Here is a 12,824-nt window from a genome sequence, read left to right as displayed (position 1 = left end):
TATTTACTCGATAGTTGCAGGCAAACATATAAAACATTTTCTTTTCTCGTAAAAAACACTACTTATGTAACCAATATTTTAATGAAAATGATATTTAATATGAATGTTCATTCAACGATGCCACAGAAGACTAGATTTTTTATAAGTTCACTGAAACACATGTTTTGAAAATTAATATTAATTTTGGCATCTTGCATTTGTAGGAACAGAATTAACTGCATCTGTATTAACTTTGATTTATAATTTTTTTTAAAGGTGAGGGAATATTGTAAAATGAAGCGAGGAAGATATAATGTTGTGTTGGCATCATTTTTACAGTTCCGGTTAGACTTTGCTGATTTGGCCGAAAATGTCTGTTAATGTGAATTAATACTCTATTTCCTTAAGGCCTTAAATACTAGCAATAACTTTCTATCTTTAGCGAGTGGAACGAGAATGCAAATTGTTACATAAAAAGATCAAAGGAAAATTTACAAAAAAGCGATATTAATACTTTCAAATTAATACATGTGATTATTGACTTTAATAAATGATTCTGGTTTCATAAATGTTTAATTAAACAGTAAAAGAATTATTTCAACAGACAAATGTGTGGTGTTAATACAAAATTTCAATCACGCATGTGTTATCTATAACGAGTTTATTTAGAATAAAGATTACTCTGAAACAATTAATAAATACTTACAGCTGTTAAAATATATATATTCCACTCGAATTGAACATCAAAATCTATAAATACATAGACAATAACTGTTTAGTGTCTTTAAATATCAGCTTTATTTGTACGAGGCTAGGAAACAAGGTGTATGCTGGCTTTTAGCGAGCTATTACTCCTGTTTCGAGCCGAGTACAAATACAGCTGATATTTAAAGACACTAAATAGTTATTGTCTTTATCCTGCAATTAATTTTGTATATGATTTGTGCTTTGAAAGAGACAAAAACACATATTTTGCATTTAATTTCGATTTGAAATCCCTTGAGGCCCGTGTAGTAATACGATACAGTAATCACACATTCAGCTGAAGACGGTTTCGCAAAAAAAGAATCTCGAATGGTCAACAATAATACATCGCTCAAGGTGATGATTATCTATTTTAACTACTAATTTCAACAGTAACAACAAATAACAAAACATTGTACAATTTGAAAAAAGGAGTGTACGAGTTGTTCTACGCATCAGACTCGACATTCACTAAACATGCATGCTGAAATTGACATGGTTGTTTTTGTTACACAATCATACACATTCAAGTTTTGAAATCGATAGTTGTCATCGTAGAAAAGACTGCTATTCATATATGTATGTTATCAGAAAATTGGTGTGATTCTTATTGCTCTAAAGTAATGTTTGAAAACAAACGGAACGTATAAAAGTAATCGTTAAATCGCAATTGATACGTCATTGGAATGCGACTACAATACACATTCTGAGGTCACGCAATACACAGTCCGGCAGTGAGTGGAGCTTTGAACTGATATCTGTAGGGTTGTATCTGTATAGTAGAACACCCAATTGCAGGATAAATGCATGTATTTGAATTTAAGTTTTTAAAATACTCTTATTCTGGTTTTTAGATTTTAATGGCTTTAAATTGTCGTTAGCATTGGTTTTAATTGAGAGTGTGCTGAGGATAATGGGATTATTGTTGTTGTCTGCTCTTGGTTGATCTTTACGGAGTAGACAACTTACTTAGAAGTAATTTTGGGACCATATCAGTACAAGTATCATAATTTATGTCATAAATAAGATAATGTTTTACGACTGGATAAAAGATGATCTAAAGACATTGCTAAACAATGTTCAGGAATGTAAAGTCCTACCCAGGACCGTCCCAAACAAATGATTGGATGCCAATGACAACATAACATAATTATTAGTTTAAATATATACGACAAGTGTATGCCTTTTTACATATATGAAAACAAAAAAATGTAATAATCATAATTTATCAGTTCTAACTTAATACAAAATAAACTATTATAAACATAACAAATCATAAGCATACGCTGGATTCAACGTGCTAATTCAAAAATACCATTTTCACTGTAACTGCAATGTATTTTTACTCGTTCAATTTGGTTAATATAGTCGACCGCATGTTTTTGTCAGGTGTTTAGGACGTATATTTATTGAATTTACCATGGAGCTCAGTTATTTTTGTTAATACACAATTATACTTGTGTCATTTTGAAAATAAATACAAACTATGTCAACTGAGATCAGTACATTAGCACCATATTTTTTAATTATGGTAACAACCATGACATTATGACAATGTTTTAATCAATATATATTAAATGTATTCATTTTGCCTTAAGCTACCTGTACTAATTGTCGTTTAATTATGGAAAATACAGATTTTCGTGGTGCCGTTATTATTTGAAATTGATTTTCTTCGTTCAACTCTCCTAATCAAAAGACTTATGCAAACTACTGGAAGGCCATTATTGCTACAATTTAAATAATAAATTATGTCACATCTAAGCTTGATTCGTAAAAATCTAATATGATTAGCATGCAAACAAGAATATATTCACCGATTTAAATTTTTATTTGCCTTTCCCATGCCGGATTCAAGAAGATGAAAATTGTATCTTTAGAATAGTTAACACCAGATTAAAATTCAATCTTTTTCGTAATAGCTTCATCAAAAGTTCATGCTAAAGTAAACATTTATATCCAAACTCTTAAATCCCGCTGCAAACGTGTGCACCTGTCCTAAGTCAGGAATCTGATGTACAGTAGTTGTCGTTTGTTTATTTAATGTATACTTAATTCCCCTTTCTCGTTGTTTTATATAGATTAGACCATTGGTTTTCCCGTTTGAATGGTTTTACACTGGTGATTTTGGGGGCCCTTTATAGCTTGTTGTTCGGTGTGAGCCAAGGCTCCGTATTGAAGGTCGTGCATTGACCTATAATGGTTTACTTTTATAACTTGTTATTTGGACGGAGAGTTGTCTCATTGGCACTCATACCACATCATCCTCTAACTCTTTAATCAATATATACATCTTTAGATGAACTAAGCTAAAAACAAAAAACACTTTACGTAAACTGACTTAACTGAGATCATATTTTTCAATAAAGATGTTAATAACACTGCTTGTAGGCACACCATAAATAAAACAAACAAACATTAGTTTCAAAACAATATGGAGGCCCACAGTGCTACAAGCATTTGATTAGTTATTGTTTGATAAACGTCTAGCGACTAAATATACTATATATCTATGGGAATATCGAAAGCCGTAGAACACATTTACATTAGATTAAAAACAAACCATTGCAAACACATGCTCAATACAATAAAGTCAAGACTGTTGAAAACTATTATGAAATGCATGTGATGTCTTTAATTGTAATTTGCCTAACAACTGGTGAAAAATCCATGTACTAATGTCGTCATTAATATTTAGAAAAAGAATGCATTAACAACAAATACAACAAGTAGGTTCTTGGCTGTTGGTCAAAGTACTAGAAAAAGGAAGTGTGTACCACTGGTGAATGTCATATACAGAAATCAATGCCACTTTGCTTATTTGAATATTATACTAAAGAAATCGGATACGGGTCACGGAAACTACATTAAAATGATAGGGAATTTAAAAAAAATGTCTGTTTTAATTTTAATTTAAGTGATAGACAGGTTGCCGGGGCATAAAATGAATATACACAACAATATACACCATTTAAACGAAAGATAATGACTGTTGCAAAAATACAGGTTCCTGAGCTATTTTAAAAATCGAAGCGAGAGGCTTTTAACATTGCAGTGTAAAATACAGGCTAAAATGACTGAAACGTCAAATTTGCAAACTTCGTGTTGAAAATTGGCTACAAGGTCTTTACAAAAACAGGTTGCCGGGGTGAAATATGAAACTTGAATTTCCAAAGAATAAGCAAGTCCAAACCTTGTATGTGTAGTCGTTGAACTCTAGGTTCCCACGTAAAATTAAAATGTCACTATTTCAAGAAGAATATACTCACGAAAGCACGAAAAATTCACTAAATTCGCGTTCATTGTTTTGATTTTGACCGCCTGACAACTTTACGGAAATATCAAAGTGATTGTAAATAAGGACTCTGTGACGGGCAATTTCTAATATCCGTGTTTTAAAGATTTTAATGATATCAAGCCTATCAAGCCAGTCCAGTTCAAAGTACTATCACGTGGTACAATTCTCATTTACATATTATGAATATTAATTAGCAAAACCACTACTAATTTCTGGCTATGTGAGACTTCGCATAGGGCAAAACTTTTTGTTTTATAAAACATGGCCCCTACAGACCCCTCATTAAAGTTTGACTTGGCATTGAAGTTTATGTTTCCAATCGTGCTTTATCACTGGACGGGAGTATATGTCATTACCCAATAAAAAGTAAAATCACAAAAATACTGAAATCAGAGGAGAATCCAAGCGTAAAGTCCATAATCACATGGCAAAATCAAATGACAAAACACATCAAAAACGAATGGACATGAACTGTCATATTCCTGACTTGGTACAGGCATTTTCAAATGTAGAAAATGGTGGATTTAATCTGGTTTTTAAGCGCTAAACCTCTCACTTTGATGACAGTCTCATCAAATTCCGTTATATTTACAATGATGCGTGAACTAAACAGACATAATAAATAAACTAGTCATAAAGAACTCCATTTCGGATAGTGATCATGTTTTTAGCAGATGTTTTGAAACATATATGACGAAGACTTTTTAGCCTTAAGCACCATTAATCATCCTAGTTTTATATGGAGTTCATGTTGCCTAGTCATCAGCAATTTATATTTCAGGTTTAAGATTGACTAAACGCAAATAATATTTATACTGTAACAGTTCCTTGAATCATATATGTCGATAAAAATGGTCAATATTCAGTCAGTAACATTGTCAAGATGAATTATTTAGACACATTTGTGGATGAAGTTAATGAATACCTGAAATTTAAAAAAGTATTTAGTTGTAAAAATTGGCACCACTTACATTCCATTTATATGTGCCTGCGTATTTATTTCATCAATAGTTTGTATTGCTGGGTAAAAGATTCCAGTAGCGATTAAAGCGATATAACCCTACAATTCGTCTACGGTAGGATTTCATGTTTGGAAAAACGAGTCGAAAGATCCCATAATCAGGAGTAAACAAGAAACAAACGGAAAACGCCATGTCAAAGTACAGTATAAGGGAGCTGATGACTTAGCAACATGAACTCCATTAAACACTGGGATGATATATGGTTCTTAAGGGTAATAAATCCATGTTTTATTATGTTTCTCATTATATGTACAAGTTACGTAAAGACATAATTGTTGAAAATGAAGACGGGATTGTTGTTAAGATAATAAGAACATATCCGTGATCCTTGACACAGTATTACATAAAGGTCGTATTGTCTTTTCATATTATGCCTAGTATATATTCCATGTTATATTGGATTTACATCATAGTATATTTATTGTTAGATTTGATCAATCTATGAATGAGAGTCCTTAAGTTTGAATAATTCATCCTACATTTTAATCACTTTGAAAATAAGTATGGAATAAACTCATTTCTATGTGAAAAAAATATGCGTAAAATAGGTATCAAAGCAACAAGTTCCTACGTTCTTTCATATATTTATATATATTTTGAATTTTGTAACTTTCAAAAGGGGTATTTCAATGAAACATTCTATTCAAGCGTTATATGTGCACATTGGTAGTTTTATTCTTCAGCAAAATTTGATATTTATTTGCTCATGCATTACCATTCATTAAGCAATGATTTAGTACGCACCTTTTGTAGCTATGAAGTGATTTTTTTTGTATTTACACTTATATTTAGAAAAACAAACTTTGTTTAGTAAACTTTAAAAGGAATCTAATGTCATCTTGAACCATAAATCATTTATGTAGATACACTATATCTGGACGACAGGAATACAACTGAATAATAAGGCTGGATGAGATAGAAGTAGAGATTTTGAATGTTCATTGGTATCTTTTGTCTCTTTTTTCACAGTCAAAGAAATGTTCATGTTATCTACAAATTTGAATAATATAAATATAAAATCTTAATTGAAAAGATTATTTTACACGGAATATGCGTGTTGTCTTGTAACAAACCACAAACGAACTTTTAAACGTTGATCCCTTGTTCATTTAGCTGTACCATGTCAGGAATAGGACAGTTATTATCCGTTTGTTTGTTGTGCTTGTTCTTTTGATTTTGCCATTTGATTATGGACTTTCTGTTTACAATTTTCCTCGGAGTTCAGTATTTGTATGATTTTCTTTTTACCTAATAAGTAATATAACAAAATACAAAACTCCAAGGAATATTCAAAACGAATAGTCCATAATCCAATGGCAAAATCAATAGCTCAAACACATCGAACGAGTTGATAATAACTGCCATATTCCTGACATGGGACATGTATTTTCTAATGTTGAAGATGTAGGATTAAACCTGGTTTTATAGCTAGCTTAACCTTTCACTTGAATGAAAATTCTATAATATTGAAAAAAAATATGTTTTCAATACATAGAAAAGGTTACTTGTCCGACATGATTAATTTAATGAAACATTCCCTCTTAACCTCTTTAAACGGATATTAATTTATTCATCCCACACATTCAGGTTAACGGATTTATTGCTATAACTGAAGGACAGGGAATGTCCAGGTAACAATATTGTATACCCAGTTTATGTTTTCTGTTGTATATATATTTGAGGGAAGCATCGTTAATTTGTTATATGTGTGCGCGTTACGTATGTCTCATATTTTGCACAATCATGATAATCATGTAAGAGAAGGAAAATATTGCAGAATTTAAACGAAATATGATTTCTTCATTAGACTACATGATTTTCCAACTTTGTGCCTCATGTAAGCTACGTAAAAGACACAGAGACCATTTTCTAAAAATGAACTTGTTTGTATACCCTAGACTTCTTTTTATACACACGACAAAGCTGAAATGATAATGGTTGAGGTTAATGCACTTCAGGTAATAATTCAGTTAGCTCAACATAGGATAGTGCATTTAAAATATTTACTCGATATTTTCAGGCAACCATATATAACTTTCTTTTCATCGTAAAATAAAGTTCTTATGTAATCAATATATTCATGAAATTGTTACTTTCTATGATTGTTTTCATCCCACGATCTTAAGTAGACAAAAAGTAATTTGTTTTATGTACTCTGACAAAGCAAGACAAGTTAATTAATTTAAAAAACAGTTTTGTTTAGCGATGCATTCAGTTTTACTCCTTGGTTTTGATTGTAATTGTCCTTAAGGATATGCGAAACGTTATTTTCGTGTTACTAGGGAACGATCATGTTATTCTCTTGAGGTTGGACTTGGGAGGAGTTTTTATAATTATGGTATTATTCATTTCCATCTGTTGCAACACAGGTTGATTTGTTTTATTTGTTTTTAATTATTGCAGACCAAACCTTTTTTGTACCTTTGTTTTGTTCTGTTTTAAGGAAGTTCGCTCCTCATGTTTTTGAATTTTTAACAGATATTCGGAATCCTCTGGTTTTATCCATGTTGTGCCATTAAAATAATTTTCCCATTAACTCCTACTTTTCTTTCCATTATTTCATTAAATATAGTTTAAAATGTCATCTTTGAAAATCTTATAAAATCCTTGATATTTTTTCACCGTTTTTGAACGACAATGTTAAATATATGAAAAGTCTAAAGAGAATTATTTCCCGCCAAATTTTCAATGGCTTATATCTCGAAAACAAGCACACGGACCCCTAACTTTTTATCCTTTTTTCGTTTCTTTATTTATGTACTATCAATATATAATAGTCTTTTTAAAACCTTGTTATTTTGGAACAGAGTATCGAACATCCTTAAAAACATTTGCTGTGTTTATCAATGTCATTTTTTCTTGATCAGATTAATTCAAATGCAAAAATGAGAAGATTTCGATGAGTTGTATTGGGAGTTTTTCCGTTCTCGCCATTTGTTAAGTTAATCATGTTGATACCAGTTAATATTATTATTTGGATTTCAAAACTAAAACATGTTATACAGGAAGGTCTTAGGTGAGATCTTTACTGGATTATGCTAGACTTGTAGATGTTAAATACATAAATGCTACTGTTTAAAATTTTCAATATCATGTTTAACAATAGTTTCGGTATTACTGATTGTATCGAGCGATTAAAATTGTATTGCTTGTTTGTCTTGATCTATATTACTTTAAATGATTCAAGGTCTTCTTTGTTCTGTGGTTTAATTTTTGGACACTAGGTTTTATCTTCAATCGTTCTCTGAAAAAGTGTCATTCTGACGTAATATACATGTAAGCAAATGACTATCTGAAAAACTTTATTAAATTCAGATATTTCAAAATCATGTACTAGTTGTAACAATAAACCAGTACTAATAACATAAACAATTAAAGAATTTCACATTTAAATTGTATTCCTGTGAAATTGTTTATAAAAGTAATTTACTACAATATAAAAAAGAAGATGTGGTATGATTGCCAATGAGACAACTATCCATAAAAGACTAAAATGACACAGACATTAACAACTATAGGTCACCGTACGGCCTTCAACAATGAGCAAAGCCCATACCACATAGTGAGCTATAAAAGGCCCCGATAAGACAAACGAGAAAACTAACGGCCTTATTTATGTAAAAAAAAATGAACGAAAAACAAATATGTAACACATAAACAAACGACAACCACTGAGTTACAGGCTCCTGACTTGGGACAGGCACCTATATAAATAATGTGGCGGGGTTTAACATATTAGCGGGATCCCAACCCTCCCCCTTACCTGGGACAGTGGTATAACAGTACAACATAAGAACGAAGTCTTTTTTTTCAAATAACGTATAAACCTTAATGTTATACTTATTAATCAGATTACAAAAAAATAAAATGTTCTTATACTTATACTGTGCTGATATTTTGAAAGACTTAATTACCTTTGCAATTATTTTCATTTATTTATGTTTTTCATATTCTGTGAAAAGTTTGTATAGTCAATGCCTTATATAATATGTTTGTCAAATGTAAATTACTTCAAATTTGGACGAGCTTTATAAAAGCTATCAGTGTTCAATCTATTCTAACAGCAAAGAACCTTCAAGATTGATCACTGCACGCAATTAAACAATTTAAAATGAAGATCTAATTTTAAGTTTTAAAACTTACCATGATCTTCATTGATTCAATGATAGATTTGTAGATTTAAATAGCTATTCATATTCGTTAAGAATATAAGTTCTAACTATTTTTATTTTTCTAAAGGTTGGTGTAATTGGGTATTAAACATTACGGTTTCAAGGGTGTGACGAAAAGACATTAGCAGTGTGTCAACATTGTATTTGTGTACTAGACTGGAAACTAGGGAATAAGTCTTTACCCTTGCCCAACGGATGGACATATATGTAGGTATTATAACTAAAAAAACGTGTATAAAAAGTCGCTGTGAACTTTTAACGTGCGGGGATTGTTTTTACTAGGTAATTTTATTTGTGACAAGGTTTAAAAGACTGTGATGAGCTGATATAGATAGTAATACACATGACTATAATGCAGTGAGAGCAAAAAATATAAACAAACAGTTAAAACAAAACACGAACAAACGAAACAAATCATGTAGTTGAGTTGAAACAATCAACATATGTGTCTCGCTGTAATCAATTTACACGTAAGGATAATGAGAAAATGGCTGAACGTTCGAGATCTAAGCGAAAGGTGAGTTCATCTAGAATAAAAGTTTCACCACGTGTTCGATATTCTCCTAAAGGAAGAAGACGCAATGTTTATTCAGATACAGAAGATATACATTCTAGTGAAAAACTAGTAAAAACGTTTAAAGATGAAGAACTAGTTAGAAGACCAAGTTCCGAAGAACTGGAAACGATTGTTTTACGGTCAGAATCTGACGAAACAAGTTTTCGATATGTTACTAGGAACAGCTATCGAAAGAAACCTACTGGATATGTTACAAAAGAACATGCAGCTGATAAGACAAAATTACCCCAGTATGACATGCAACATCCGTCAACCCGCGACGTTCGTTGTCAGATGACAACACATTACGTCATACAATCGCAGTCTAATCAGAGAATACCGTTACGCAATAAGCAACCTATTAGGTATGTTACAAAAAAACAAGCAGGTAATGAAAAAAAAATTCGAAGACAGGAACATATAGACTTCAAACAGGAATATGTAAGTCCGCAAACACGCAACGTCTCTTGTCAGATGACAACCCATTATGTTATACAGTCGCAGTCGAAACAGAGACAAAATCAACTAACTCAAACAAAACCACAGGTAGTGATACCTCCGCTTGACATATCTTCTTCAAGAACTTCAACTCCACCAACGCTGTTATCACCGCGAAACAAATCACCGGACAACATTGAAGTATTAATTACTAACGATTTTAAATCATTGTACCCGGAGTCACATAAAAAAGAAAGCCAGAAATATATAGATTCGACACTAACTACTGACACAGTAGAGCCACCTACAGAAACATTAGAGTCACCTTCCGAATCCGCAGAGTCATCTTTCGAATCATTTGAACCAGATTCATTTGACGGTTTTAAACCTAACATCGTATCTAAACCACAGGTAAGAAATTAAAAAAATATGAGAGAAAAATCCAAAAAGTAAAGTAAAATCAGATTTCACATTTTTTAAATAGAATCACGAAAACATCCACTACATTAATTTCAAAATTAAAATAAATAAAACGCTATGATTCTGCACAGGATATATGTGTGACATATGATAGCGGATATTTTCAAACTGCTGTATATGAAGCATCAATCTCATCCTATTTCATCGATTGAAGCATTGACGGGTGCATCTCTTCTAATATGTGCTGCAACCCCAAGGGTGACTGGGGTATAGAAATATGGTCACATGGTCTTCTTCCGACCGGCAGTAAAACGCTTGCCGAAGTAGGGGCGCCCGTTTGGCTGTGCGGGATGTATCAAGTTTGCAGTCACGTCCGGTCAGAAGGGGGACGTTAAATTCGATGCCTCGTGTAAAGAGAATGCCACGCTCTTTGCACGTTAAGAACCCTTGCAACAACTCTTTGAGGGGTCCGTAGGTGGCCTGTTGCAAAGCAAAATTTCTGTCCCTATCCAATATACCCTCATTTTCCAGTGGCAGTCCAAATTTCCCCGACCATCATCCCAGATGGCCTTCTATTGAATCAACCTACCTATTGTATTTATTGTGAACTTGTTATCCTTCCTGAATACGCATGAAATATTTGCCACTGGACGTTAAGCAACCAACAATCAATCAATCAATCAATCAATCAATCTAATATGTGCTTGTCATAAACACATGAAACAGTACTATTGAGCCCTTCCGGAGCACCCAAAATCACTCGCGGTTTTCAAAAGGGATTCCTGTTACTCAAACGCAGTTTTTAGTGTACCGTTTTGTAGATCAAGCCGGCTTGTTTTACAAGTAGGCGATTTTGAAACCAAACGGTCATTTTAATCTGAACATATCTTAAAAGACAATACAAGTACTTACAAAAGTTTGTCAGTAAACTTTTAGATACATCTGTTGCGGTTCAATCGAAATGGTTGCAATTAAATAAAATATATTGATCTGTGTTCAGACTCTTCAGTAGTTGATATTTATCTGTACATATGCACAGCATTCTAAATTGTTAGAAAAGCTACCTTTTTGTATTTTAACGAAATTTTTTACCAGTACCAAGTTTGTCTGTGATCTGCCTTTTTACAAGTCGAAAAAAACGATAGTTATTTGTCTGAAAGAAATACACTACGAAATAACTGTGTTCTCGGGCAAAATGTGAAACAATTCAAACGGGAAAATCCAACGGTGTTATCATTAAAAACTAAACAACTAAAACATAAAGCTATGATTTTTGGATGTCTATGACTTATATGATGTAATACATTGACTTATAAACCTGAACCCAGGAATTATTTTATAAAAAAAATTCTGAAGAATAACCAAATATTTGACGCTTACTTGTGCACCTTGACAAACATGATCCTTTAAATAGCTATGTTGAAAGTCAATGAAACTACTGCTTTCAAGTTTACTGTCATTTACGACTACTAATACTTTCAGTCATTATTTCAGCAAATAGTCACAGTCGGTGGAGGATGGAATACAATGGACGACTACATGGAAAGACATGACCCTGTGCAGGGATTAGTTTATGGAAGAGAGCATTTGATAAACTATGATTTACCAGAAAATAAGAAAAAGTACTATGGATTCAAATCAAATTATAAGTACCCGCAATATAAGACCCCATATCATTTTTATAAATCGAAACCATTTTTCAGGAAGTTAACAAATGACGGATAATTGAGTAAGGTTATCATTGTTTTTTTTTTGGTAATAGTCTACACTCTAAATTGATGCTTGTTAGTCCTCTAGTGTGCCATAAGTACTGTGTTTACAATATCAGAACTATCATTCTTATACTAATCTAGTTGTATTAAAAATTGATATTTATAAATTAATATGTTTTTATATTAGGGTTCAACTCTGAGTTTGTCATGCATGGTTTATGTTGTTCTGGTGTGATCTGTTTTTGCATTTATACTCCTGGATATTTAATGTAACGAACAGTTCTAAACTTGCAGAAATGCATTTTGTAATTAACGTTATCTACCAAAGAGGGGTGAAAGATACCTGAGGGACAGTCAAACTTAAATATCGAAAATAAACTGACAACGCCATGGCTAAAAAATAAAAAGACAAACAGAGAAATAATAGTATAAAATACAAAACATACCAAGATGGCCGCCAGAAGGGGGACTTAGTTTAACATA

General features: G+C 32.1%; 1 long non-coding RNA gene across 1 annotated transcript; it reads left to right on the top strand.

Moving 5' to 3' along the window:
• Positions 1–9,332: 9,332 nt before the first annotated feature.
• Positions 9,333–12,512, top strand: LOC143047500 (uncharacterized). The gene is made up of 2 exons (XR_012969582.1): positions 9,333–10,620; positions 12,124–12,512. It is a non-coding gene; the product is annotated as an uncharacterized LOC143047500 (long non-coding RNA).
• Positions 12,513–12,824: the final 312 nt, after the last annotated feature.

Source organism: Mytilus galloprovincialis, chromosome 10 (genome assembly GCF_965363235.1).
Source record: "Mytilus galloprovincialis chromosome 10, xbMytGall1.hap1.1, whole genome shotgun sequence".
In the NCBI taxonomy this organism is placed as follows: Eukaryota; Metazoa; Mollusca; class Bivalvia; order Mytilida; family Mytilidae; genus Mytilus; species Mytilus galloprovincialis.
This window is presented reverse-complemented; position numbering and strand designations above follow the sequence as displayed.